Source organism: Pinus tabuliformis, chromosome 4_2 (assembly GCF_031772625.1).
Source record: "Pinus tabuliformis cultivar Carrire ecotype Pingquan chromosome 4_2, CPIR1, whole genome shotgun sequence".
NCBI lineage: Eukaryota > Viridiplantae > Streptophyta > Pinopsida > Pinales > Pinaceae > Pinus > Pinus tabuliformis.
This window is the reverse complement of record NC_142304.1, coordinates 434,750,205-434,762,647: the sequence shown is the minus strand read 5'-3', so window position 1 is coordinate 434,762,647 and position 12,443 is coordinate 434,750,205.

Here is a 12,443-nt window from a genome sequence, read left to right as displayed (position 1 = left end):
GTGGAAAATGGGGGCCAAACAAGGGAGAGAGGACCAACTTCTGTAAATAAGGCAAGGAGGCTTCCATTTGGGGCCTTTTGAGAATTCTACAACTGAACATTCTGTTTGCTTGAGCTACTCAACCAACTTAGCACAATGTTGTTTAGCACAAGGAGATTTTCGAGTGGAGATCTCAACTCCTTCTTCGGTGGAGTGTGACTGCCACCCTAGGGTAGGCTTTGGGAAATTTGGGAGCCATTTGAGAGCTATCATAGGAGCTTAATTTTTAGGTCTACGTGTGGCTAGGGTGCAGGGGAAATTCACACAGGCAGGAGAGAGCAGTTGTCGTGCAGGGAAAATTCCTGGAAGGTAGGAAGTCATTGGGCTAGGCATTTATTGAAATTTTGGGGTGGTTTGTAGAGGAGAAAATGAAGGATTAAGGCAGGTTTAAATTTTGTGTTCTGGAGCCTACATAGACCCACACTTGAAAAATCACATAGAGGCTAGAGAGAAGCAACAGTTGGGTGCCTTAGGATTGGAGGAACAAGGAGTTTGGAGGATAAATTTAAAGGGAAATTTTCGGGATGTTGGAGTTCCATTTCGAGGGAATTTTAAAGCAAACTTGCACAATGCATACAGGCAGAGAAACTAGACTGTATGCCTCATTATGTGGGTTTTATGAGGGGTTCAATTGAGGCCAATTCCCTTCTGGATTTTGTGTATCTGCTTGATAAGGCGCACCAACTCCATTTACATGAATTTTTGAGCATTACAGAGAGGGTTTGCTTCATTTTCTACTAGCAATAGAAGCAAAAATTTCTGGGTCAACACAATGAATTTATGGGTAGATTCTTCAGTTCATGAGGATAGTTTTCACAACCTAGGTTTGGCTTCGCTCTGTAGCAATCCGAAGATCCTCTTCCCTTGATTTTATTGTACTCATTCAACTCAATATTTAACAAAAGACCTAATTTTGGTGCCTATATACATGTATTTGATATTTATATGTGTTTGCAAATTTTGAAAGTTTTCATAAACATGTTCCTTTGTTATTCAATATTTATTTCCTATTATAAATATTACATACTTTTCCTTATTTTAATGGTAGTTATTGCAAAAATAAAAAGCATAAAACATTTAAACTTATTTTATTCTTAAATATTAAATATACATTGCTATAATTTTATTTTATGTTAAATTTTCAATAAATCTCACTAAATTATAACATCATACCATGTTAATTTTCTAGGATTAACATCGTTAACATTTATTTATTTTATACTTCATTTATAATGAATACTAAATTTTTAAATTCATATTAATAACAATGATATATGTTTTTAATGAGTAACAACTTTAACTACTATCTAATATGTGCTTCATCTATATGACCAAGGTCAAACCCTTGTTGAGCCATTATTAGTAACAATGGTGTATCTCTTGGGTGCTAAATTTAACCCAACTCCTGCATCAATGTCATGAGGAGCAATAGTGGTGCATCTCTCTAGTGGCAATTTATCCCACTACTTCCATTGTTATCATTATAGTCCAACATGCTATATATGTTTCCATCATAACATAATGGAGAAGATATTCTAAGATATGCGCTTAATAAGTTAATGTAAGCTGCCCGTAAGCCATTAGTAGCGTAAAAGAAGCTACATAAAAGTCAGTTTGTGATAATAGATCATTCTAATTTAATTTTATGTATGATGATCCTGAAATGATTGGTGTGATTTAGTATGGAAAATATTCATGTAAACTAAGAATGTTGGGAAGAAAGAAAAGCGTTATTACAAGAAAAATGGCATTTGTTAGAGTTTTGCAATGATTGTAATTTTAAGTTTAAAGAATGTGTTTAGAATGCTTCAAATCTATGTAATAATTGTAATTTTGTCGATGAGCATGCTTATAAATGCGTAAGAAAAAGTGGATAATTGATAAAATATTTAGATGATACAAGTCACACTAAAATCATGTTAGTGTAAATTGCATTTATTAACATTATATATTTCATTAAAAGGATTAATTCTAAATCATTGTTACATCAATCAAAGTAATAACACTATAATTTCTTTTGTACCATCTCTCATTATTTAATTCCTTGCAGAAACTTAATGATAACTTAACATGCCACATATAGCAATATCCTAACATAGATGAGTTGTATGAAAGGTAGGTTGAGGTTTACAATAGACCATGTTATTCCATGATATGCATTAGTGATCTAAATTAAATAAGTTAACAATTCATTCCCAACAATAAGACATTAATCATTAAGATTTTCCTTGGGTTTGGGCTTAGGTGAGACCCTCTATCTCCCACCATGCATGCAGTAATAACTATAAAGCCTTGCAGATCATTCTTCTCCTCATCTAATAATCAAATTTTGTTGTTCAAACTTGCTTATGAGCTTCTACCAGGTAGAGCACACTTTGTGAGCTCAAAGCTCCTTCAGCCTTGAAAAATACACCTTGTTTAAATTATTTTTCTTCCTCAGCACATGGGTGCATCACGAAATCACGAAACCTTTCCCTTCGACCCTTTGAAATGCTACATTGTGCCTGATTTTTATTAGGGTGCATAGGCACATCACGAAGGCAAGAAGCTCTATCCATTCAACACCTCATCATGTGATAGTGCACCCTCCTTTGCCTTGAGTGCATAGGTGCACTTTGAAGACCCGAAGCTTTGCATTCTTCATCTTGCATCCCTTCGGAGTGCGACAATGCGTCGTCCTTGTCTCCTTGGGCACATGGGTGCATAGGGAAGACCTGAAGATCCTTTTCCTCATTCCTTCGACCCTTTATGATGCTACACTACACCTTGGATGATTTTTGCCTCTTTCTTGAGCACATGAGTGCACTACAAAGCCCCAAAAGACCATGCATGTACCCTTTGTGATTTGAAGGTGAACCCTCCTAGTTTGCGTATGTATTTTTTCTTTCATGCAAGCTATTTTTAGTTGTCGTTCATAGTTTTTCATGAACTATCATCCATGATGACTCTTCGATTTGCAAGTACTTTTGCATAGTTAGTTGTTTTAAACTGATCTTGTCATCATGAGCGTGATTCCATGAACATGTGTCTGTGCTACAAGTTTCAACACTTTGTCATCATTTGTTGGAGACATGCCGCCTCAGAAAGTAACCTCTAAGGAAATTTCACAAGCAAGCATTGATGAACCCACCAAATTGCAAAGCCAAGTTTTTCTATAAATGTGGACACTTAGTGTTTTATTGACAAGACTACAGAGATTACCTGGAACAAGATCTACAAAACATTCAAGAAGGAAAGGTTTCTAGAGGACTTAGAAGATATGCATCCATACATCAAAATTAAGAGGTCTAGGATACATAGGATCGCATGCAGATTTCTGGTCATGGCATGTGATGAAGCTATTGAATGGATCATCACACACATGGATGATTCTCACCTTGTGCTTCATAGTGAGAGCGAAAATCACCTTGCCACCTATTATGGTGTGGATATGAAAACATAATATAAGATGATCAAGCCCAATGAGTATGAAAATGATAAATGCTATATGAAATGGGCTACCTTTGACACAACAAATGTTATAAAACAATGGTGTCGAGAACCTGCGAAGTTCTGTCATCGCCCATAAATAATTTATCCAACAAACATCTTAAGAGACGTACATCAATATTTGATGGTTATGTATTGTCATATGTTTGGGCTTAAGAATGATGAGGTGTTATGAGAGAATTGGATATATATGCTCAATCTTTTGGTGACACGTGGTAAATCTTTCAATTGGGTGGATATGTTACCATGTGAATTACATTGAAAGGTGGGCTAGGCTAAAGCATCTTTATATGAAAATCAAGCTCCAAAAATTCTACATGTCTGCATATCTCCTAGATGAAATCTGTGCATGATATGCATTACCGAAACTTTATTGGAACTAGACTCCTAAAGAGAATTTCCTAGTTTATTTTTACAGTAGGGTGTTATCAGAAGGAGGCTTTAGAGGTGCATACGACTCATTGGACGAACACTTCTTTGCAGTTAATTTTTGCCTGATATTTGACATCAATCTGCCATGCATGACAGATCAAGTGAAGGAGTCATTTCAATATATCGTGGACTAATTTGCAGCTCTTGAGGGAACATATATCAGATGCTTCAGATGTAAAAAACCTCTCATCTTATGCCGCAATATGTGACCAACAAGGTATTCATGCAAGATGTGGTAAATTAGTTGGACAAGGGATTATTGGGAATTCTTCACATGAGCAAGAAAGCCCCTTCACCTATCCTTCCATTAAGGATCAGATTGTATGAATTAATGAGTCACAATGCATTAACAATTGAGATTGAAGAGTTGAAGTGCCTATGCATGGCCACCAAGGACTTCCATGCATATTATCCTAGGCAAATTTTTAGGAAGGATTGTTAAAGGATCAGACATAACACCAGGTATTCATCAATATGTAGACCAGAAGATGAAAATATAAAGAATTAGTATAATGCTAGAACGAAGACACATCCAACCATGGAGAGTAGTTCAGCCCACGATCCATCAGCTCATGATTTGTAGGAGGAGTAGGAGGAGGAAATAACGCCTCAAGTAAAGAAGTTATCTCCCAGGAAAAGGATCAGGTGTTCATCAAGAGAGAGAAACATGAAATGGAAGGTTGATTCTTTGAATACATGAGCTACACAAACAAAGCTAGAGAGGATAGAAGGGGATGAAGAAGGAGAAGAAAAATATGAGGAGATCATGGAACATGATGAGTTGCTTGAGAAGCAACATAAATAAGAGGAAGAGATGAGATAGATAAAGGAAGAACAACAAATGCAGTCTCAGGAGGAGGAAGAAGTGCAAAGGCTGGAGGAAGAAAAATTGAATCAAGAGCTGAAGGAGGATTACTCAGAGGAAGAAGATACAATCTAGCCCATGGATGATGAGCCTAGTAATCTCGGTGAACAGCCACTCATAGGAGGTCATTTTCAATTCAGAAAGATGGGGATTACCCCTCCACCAACATACCAAGTCATGGATGTTTGTAGCATAACATTTGCTCAGCTTAAGAAGAGGATAATGCAACATAGGAATAGATACTTCCCATAGGATCCTCAAAATACAGTCTCAGTGGCAATGCAAAAGGTGATCACCTCCAACACTAGAAGGAATTTAAGGTCAGTCATAGCGATAATTGTTTCATTTGCCACAGTGGCATAGGATAACTCAAGTTTCTCGCCGAATTATAATGCAAAGTTGAGAAGAGAAATTGTTGTGATGAAGCAACAAGTATAACATATTGCAAGTGGAGAACCACCAATTGTCATCATAGAACTCCAATACTACAGAATGGAAGTCAGTCATGCTAGATGAATTAGGACCAATGGAGGACATCATGGCATGACTATATGATGAGATGATAATTATACAAGAAGTCATGGCTCCTCTCATTAACAATTAGAAGAATTCATAGGAAGTGGTAAAATTCCTGAAGATAGCAACCAGATTAGTTGACCAAATGCAGGAGTCGACTTCCAAATACCAAAATTCTCGTAGCACTTGGAAAACGAGGATAAGTTTGTCACAGAAATTGACTTAGTGTAGCTAAGGCTCCACCCGAAGAACTAATTGCATCTTGGACAAAAATTTGTTAACACCATGACTGCCTATAACTGACTACATAATGGTTTTTCATCTCTTACATAGAAACATGGGAAGTCATATTTTAGGAGATCAGGGATTACCTTGAATAAATCAAGAAAGTGATATAATAAGAAGGCTTGGAGGTAACCAAGAACATTATTCAATAATATGCCTTTGCACCAGTCAAAGCGCACATGAAGCTTTCATGGTTGTGGATATTGTGCAATCAATCTCCAAGAAAATACTAACAGAGGCATTGGAGGTGAAGATGCACTACAAAAGTGAGTTTTCAATCCAGATCAAAGACATCATGAAGGAGTTTAGAGCACAACAAACTTGCATAAAAAAGGAACCCCATGAAGAAGTAGATGATTTATCTATTTCACGACTTTCTTTCCTTTTAGTAGTTTTGTTTTATTAGGCCATTGTCTAATTTGTAAATTATCTTATGTGATAAATTTTGTGTAATTAAGTCCAAGGGAAACATGTGGAACATGAGAAGCCACACATTAGAATGTAATGATTCATATTAGAATATGAATAGTTATAGGAACTCAAGAATCATGAGGAAGCTCAAACCTCATTGTGTTTGTTATAAATAGCTCCTCATAGCTCAAATAAGGGGCTTTTTGTTAGGATTTTGGAGGCTTGACCTTGGCCTCTATTATAATACATACGAGATAGATTATTCTTTGGAGAAGTGAGTTATGGCTTCTTATTCCATTATTGGATACAATGATTTGCTCATGTAACAATGTACTTGGGATCTTGCACTTTTAATGAGGATCTCAATGAGGGAACATTCCTTCATACATTTATCATAGATATAGTTGGACTATTCTAGTTGTGTGTATGGTATATGTCGCTTTATCCACAGACTAAGTTAATGAACTAGTTTGTTGCTTAGCTATGGATATTATTGAATGAATGGTGTTATGTTTTAATGATTTTGGCTTACTGTGTGGACTAATCTGCGGTACCCAAAAAGTCTTTCTTTTTATCCTCGGGCCCCATTTTGAGATAGTACTATTGCTTTTCTAACTGAGGGATCATTTCTCTTTCCAATCGTGCAAGTCTCCCACATACACCTTACATTGGGAGTCTTGCAAATCTCACATTCTTGTTGACATAAAGAGGCATTGTGTTCTCTTATCTCTAATTTAAAAAAAGGCATTTATTACCATTCCAACAGTGGTTGGGCCATATGACTGGATGGGACTCCTACACCAAACTGTGTGAGGTCTAATTGGGACTTCACATCAAGGAGATCCCCTTACAATGTTTCCAGAATCTAGCACAATCAGGTCATTCTTCACCAAGGCATTAAACTATACTTTCATGGATTCATTCCATTTTTTCTTTATTGATGTATCTACATAATTATCTGGATCATCCATCTACATTACTTCAGCCATCAATGAAAAATCTATAGTTGAACTTTGTGATATAGTAATACTTTTTTCAAAATTCGTATCTAAGATATAACTTTCAGAATTTCCTATGGCTATCCACTTAGGATTCTTCTTTTCATCATTTCCCTTAACATTGTATTCATTACCAATTTCTACCTCATTTTTATTTGATTCTACCTATACATATTCTCGCTAATAAACACTTCATTCATTAAAGACAACACGTTGACTTATTATAATTTTTTTTCCTAAGCATCAAGTAACATGTAACTCTTTTTTTCAATACTAGCTCCATTGAATATACACTTTACAATTTTATCATCCAATTTTTTCCTATTTTCCTTAGGCACATGCACATCCAAATACTCTCATATGTGCAACACTAGGTTTGTATGTTGACCAACCTTATTTTGGAGTTAAATTCAACACTTTTGTCATGGGATGTCTAATTAGAGTAACATTATTGTGTGCATTTCCTCAACCCAAAATTCATTATTTCCCAAAGACTTGGTTATTAGCATGCTTTGAGCCATTTCTACAATGGTGAAATTTCTTTTTAATGATTCCGTTTATTGAGGAGAGTATGAATTTGTAAACTCTCTCTCTCTCTCTTTAATCCATTTCTTTAGCAATAGTTCAAAAAATCATTTGATATGTAATCTCCCTCATTATCTGTTCTTAGGATCAATCTTCAAACAACTCTGCTTTTCAACAATTTCCTTGAAGTAAAAAAAATAAAAAAGTATTTCATATTTCTTCTACAAAACGTACACCCAAGTTTTCCTAGAATAATAAAAAAATTACCGATAAAATGACATGTCTTTCCAAAAGAAATTGTCTCTATGGAAACACACAAATATGAATGTATCAATGGTTAATGTTTTGTATCCTTCCATGTTCTATTTTAGAAAATTTCCATGTGTTTCTTCCCAATTATACAACCTTCACATACTTCATCATCTACTTAAATAGAAGGAAGACCATTTCCCATATTTTTCTTCCTTAACAAAATAAAAAATTGAAAATTTAAATGCCCCATCTATAGATGCCACAGATTACTATTTACTTCCTTTGTTTCATTCAAACACTATGAGTTATTTGAATAAAATGAGAGCTTGAAAATCCTATCTTTTGTTATTTCTCTACATGCTAGCACTACATATTTATTAAAATTATCCATGATTAAACATTTATTAAAGTTAAATACTAACTTATATTTTTTCTCCATCATTTGTCCCATGGAAATTAAATTCTTCATTAATATTGGTGTTAGGAATGTGTCATCAATAATATTCTTCTTCCCATGCAATGTTTGAATTACAATTGTTCCTTTCCCTTTCACTTCTAAAATACTATCATCACCAAATATAACTTTATAATATAAGTATCATTTATTCTATCAAACAACTCCTTTTTAGATTTCATATATGTTGAACATCCCAAACCAATATACCATGCACTGATTCTTCATTATGTGCCATCAAACTTGATATTTTATCATTTATAGTTTGTTTAGCCATTGTATTGGCATCGCTTTTCATTATCTCCCATTTTTGCATAACAATCTCTTCCAATTTGGCCAAATTTGTGGCAATAAATGCTACAGTCCTCTGTTTTGATATCCATCTCTTCCTCTTCCACTACCGTGAGATTCATCTCTACTTCTTCCTCTTAACTGACGGGGAATCCTTCCTCTACCTCTTGAAGGGGATGCATTTTCTTGTAAATTATATTTATTTCTATTCCAAATTTGAAATCCTTGATTGCGGAATGATCCTTTACTTCTACCACTTCCCCTGTACTTTGTGAAGAATACATTATCCATATGTTCAATTGAAGAAGTTTCTTCAGCAACTAAAAAAATATATTCTTAGTTCATCAATCCTCATAACATTAAGATCCCGATAGACCATGATACTTGTGGTGAACATTTCAAATTTGGGTACTAAACTTATTAAGATCTTGTAGAAGTAAGTCTTTTGGATTAATCACATAGCTAGGATTATTCTGAAAGACTTACTTCTACATTTTGGATCACAAAAGTCTTAGATCTAACATTATTAATATCTTCTCAATCATTCTTCTTCCTAGAACTTCCCTTAATGTCCTCATTTGATTCACAAGATCCTGAATTTTTGTGATGTAATCATTTTGATTCATTACATTGCATCTTTGGATTTTCAAATTATGTCCATAATGTTTGTAGTTTTTCTGCATATACGTTTTTAATATTTTTCATGTATTGTTAGAAGTTTATGTTGCATTGATCAATGGATCAATTGATTCTTCAAGTGTGCTTCCAATTAATGAAATTGCCTGATTGTCTTTCTTTATAATCTTACTTAACTTTTGTTTTCCATCATTATCAAGTTCTTTGTATTCATCATCAAAGATCATATTATAACCATGAATTATCAATTCCTAGAGATCTTTGTTGATAAATATTGGTTGCATTTGTTTGCTACAATAAAAATAATTAACACTAGTAATTTTTTGAAGGATTATGTTATTGGTCGCTATTTAAATAAATTAGATAAAATGCCAATAAAAATAAAGAAAAATATACACATTATCCCACTTCAACATGGAATGAGAACAATTATCCCAAAAAGAAAACTCAACTACGACCCCAAAAAACATATATATATATATATATATATATATATTATAGTAAATTTGAATATCAGATTACGCAAAAAATGCATAATTTAGTTGCACGAAGTCAATATAGTCCCTAAACTCAACTCTTACCAAACACATTTAATACAAATAAAGGGATAAAATAATCTCTTAATTTTATTCCTTATGTGAAAACTTTAATAAAACATATTAGAAGAACTAATTCTCTCCTTACTAAGTTTTTGCAGTAATATATAATGCAGAAAACTTTAATAAAACATATTATAAGAAGAACTAATTCTCTCTCCTTATTAAATTTTCGCATTAATAAATAATGCAAATTAAAAAATGTGATCATTAATCCATTTAAATGATTGAACATATGAAATGTTTTAAAGGGTCATAAAAATTCAGTTTCTGAAAAATTACCAAGTTTCCCAAGTTTCCCACTTCAAGTTCAATGTCCACCTTTTTACTTATGAAGTCCATGCAAGTTAAATATGAAGAACTCACAGGGTCAAACATATGATGGACCTCCATGTAGGCTCCAGTGCTCCTCTTCACGTTCCACATTTTGCTGCAAATTACTCCACATAGTTCTGGCTTCATGTTGTATGTTATGGATGTTCCTAACAATCTGAGCACACTTCGAGCTATACGAAAGGCAAATCCCACACACGTTGGTCTTCTCAATGCTATAATTTATAGTACTGTGACGTATGTCTTCCGCATTACAACACTGCTCCAAGCTCCACACAAGGTTGTTTACACCTCCGCGCTCAAGCTCCTGATCCATGCATATGCTTTATACACACTACACTCGCCACACACTAGTCCACTTTATTTGACTTACAACACTCGCTGCTCCAACGATCCACACGTTGGCTCCTTACAATGGCAGACTCTTTAATTTATAGCATAGGTTTTTGCATTGGTTGCTCGATGCAGGTTACTCCTCAAAATTTTGTCGTTTCATGCACAACAAATATTACTTCACAGGCTTTCATACCAAAATGAAGAATAATACGCCAATGATATAAATTAAGAAATAATAAGAAAGGCTAAAAATTTTCTATTAATAGGGATAATATTTATACATTACCATGAACAATCCCTTGATTCAATCATTTCTTACAACCTCTCAACAATTTTCTACATTAAACACTTAGGAAGAATGTATGGATGATGGGAAATTAATATATTCCCATTGTTAATCGCAAGGGAATCTTCCAGTAATGACTACAAACCCCAGGGTACTTAAATAAGACTCTATACCTTGTTCCTAGATAAAATTAGTTAGAGTTCACGGGAAAATCTTGGATGGGAGGAGGGTATTGGGCATCCCCCATCAACCAACTCAAGTGTAACCGAAAGGCCAATGATTTGGAGGCACTGAGATGAGAAAATTGATAGAACCACCAATCTGTACATCTCTTCCATGCACTAGATGGAATAGAACATGGAGAATACCATTTACATAACAACCAATAACGAGAGTTGCTAATAGAGGTGGGGAATTCTACTAATGAGGAAAATGAAATTCAAGGTACTGCATGGATCCCAATGTGTGATATTGTGACCTGATGGTAAACAAAAAGGAAACCACCAAGTCAAAAACCAATAATGAAAATCAATGCTAGCCAAGTCGTCACTTATTAATAACATAAATAGTTCTAGGGTGTCTACTCTAAAAAAAATGTCTTGAGTTGATAAGAGCATAATCGTCAATACGAAGTCAATGGAGACGTTCTATTCTGACACAAGTATATGAATAAGATATTGTTGATACTAAAAATGACTTGACTACCTAGAATAGCTAACACAATGAGGAAAGAGACATCATAAAATGTCCAACATAGATTTTCCTTCCCTTGAACATAGCTATGAAAATTTTTGTGACTTAGGCAAGAATCAAGAATGGCAATGATATAAGTATGTGACATAGGAGGAGTTAGGCAAGAATCAAGAATGGCAATGATATAAGTATGTGACATAGGAGGAGTTAGTATACTCTCCATATGATTGGAATGATAACAAACCAGAGGATTGAGTAAAGCTTGAAAATGAGGTTTGGATTCTTCAGGCATGCTATAACCAGCTAGATGATGATAAGACTCATGACTTGGTTCTTTGTTCAAGGGTGCCATAACTTACACTATTGCCAAATGTTTATAAAGAAACTCTTTTCCGATCACATCCTTTTTTAAAATTTGATTTTGATTTTTTATTTTTCACATTATAGGAATACTTAAAAATAATAAAATAATGCAGTGACACAATGGATGGAATGAATGTCAAAACCAAACAAACTAGTTCCATTGTTTGGGACGATATTATACTTAATGCAGGGGAAGAGTTGATGACATGGACACATAGTGAACACTCCTTCCATGGATAATTGTGTCAAGTGGTAAAGGAGATAATTTTAGGGCTTGTACTTCGAAGAATGCATGGGCAATAGGCTTATAAGATAACATGTTAGAGCCAAGACTAAGCTCAAAAGCACAATCAGTTGAATGAAATGAAATGATACAACTCAACATTTTGGAATCCTCATAGGTAATAGCTAGAATAAAATCTAAGAAGAAGTATGTAGCTTAATAATGAGTCATGGTGAAACTAAAGAGGAATCTCGAGCTTAAGATTTATTAGTGTTTCTCATAAAACAATAATAAATCTAAAAATAAATTAATTAATTAAATATTTCAAGTTAGAAATGTGTGCCTAACTCTTGGGTTGTTCCTCTAAGATAGGAGTTAGTTTAGGTAACTCCTATATTGGTGTGTGTCTGGTGAGAAATT